The sequence below is a fragment of the Arachis ipaensis genome, chromosome B3 (genome assembly GCF_059453495.1).
Source record: "Arachis ipaensis isolate K30076 ecotype BB chromosome B3, ASM5945349v1, whole genome shotgun sequence".
Lineage (NCBI taxonomy): Eukaryota > Viridiplantae > Streptophyta > Magnoliopsida > Fabales > Fabaceae > Arachis > Arachis ipaensis.
Window position 1 is genome coordinate 125381808 of NC_142438.1, and position 1562 is coordinate 125383369.

Below are 1562 nucleotides of genomic sequence, written 5' to 3' on the forward strand. Positions count from 1 at the left end.
AAAAAATAACAAAAAAATATTAATGATTTATTCTTCCAATAGTTAATTTTCTAAATATCTTATCAAGCATTAGATTAGGAAAGAAATTTTTTAAGATTTTAATATATGTAAAATATTTATTTATTATTTTATTATTAGTTACGTTATCTAGAATTTTATCTCACTACTCATAACAAAAATTTATTAGAATTTAATTTTGGTACGATATAAAATATTTTAATATGTGTATTTAATTATGTAATATTATATACAAAAAATAATTATTTTTTATATTAATTTCACTAATAATGTTTTAAAATTAGACATAATATATTTTACGTCATGAATTTATTAAAATTAAACTCAAATGTGTTAATTATTAAATTGTTTCGCACCGGAACAATTTGTGAAAGTAGACAGCAGGAAGAGTCAAAGGTAGTAAATGAAAATGGAGAGAAATAAAGAATTATTGGTCCTTTGGGATGTGATGCAGACATGTGGTTTCGTTTACAAGGTCCTACGCGTCAATGACTCGAGACGTGTTCGCTCAACACAGCGAGAGTATTCACAAACAAACAAAACAAGCACCGCTTCCGGAAGAACGAGTAGTGTACTCCACTTGACTTGACCTTAACTAATTGACTTAGCTTTATGCCATGGCTTGGGACCCGGTCAACCTATATATACGCACCTAAATTAGCTGATATATAAATACATGGTGCATGATATGCTACTATAGCTGTGGGAACTGAACCAATGGTGAATCGATGATGTTAGTAGGTTATTAGTTTAATTAGTGGATCACTAATTAAATCAGTTGATTCGATTTTACATACATAAAAAATATAAAATAATTAAAAATAATTAAATTATTTTAAAATAATATAAAACAAAAATAATAAATATTTTATTTTTTTTATTTTATTATAAATATTTTTATTCCATTTTTATATTAAAATAATTATTATTTTTAAATTTTAATAATTTATTAATTAATTTATCTATAATCTATATCTATAATCTATAATCTATAATATCTATCTATAACAATATATAAAGGGGCCAATGAGAAATAGCTCAAATGGCATAGACTCCCCGTATTCAATTAAGAGGTTGCGGTCTTTCCAAATTTTTAAGCCAATGAGTAATAGCTCAAATGACATAGTTTCTCCATACTCAATTAAGAGGTTGCGGATTCGAGTCTCATATCTTTGGTAAAAAAAAAAAACAATATATAAAGGGAATAGAAGAGTTTGGTATCCAATTCTTTTTTTTTTTTTTATTTTACCCTTATTTTTATAATCTAAAATTACGTCTTCAGTCACGTACTCTGTAAATTTTACATTAACCCACGAGAACTGCTTTATTTTTAATCGTCAGAGAAATTTAAAAAACTGCTCACTTTCAATCGTAAAGTAGGATTATAAAAACTGCTCCACTTGCAATGGTTTGTTGTTTTTTTCAATCATAAAGTAGGATTATAGACAAAAAAAAAAATTGAAAAAATCAATAAATTAACAATCACGGCAAGGTCGACCCACTTGAACAGAATATGCTACGCGAAGAAAACAGAATATGAGCCA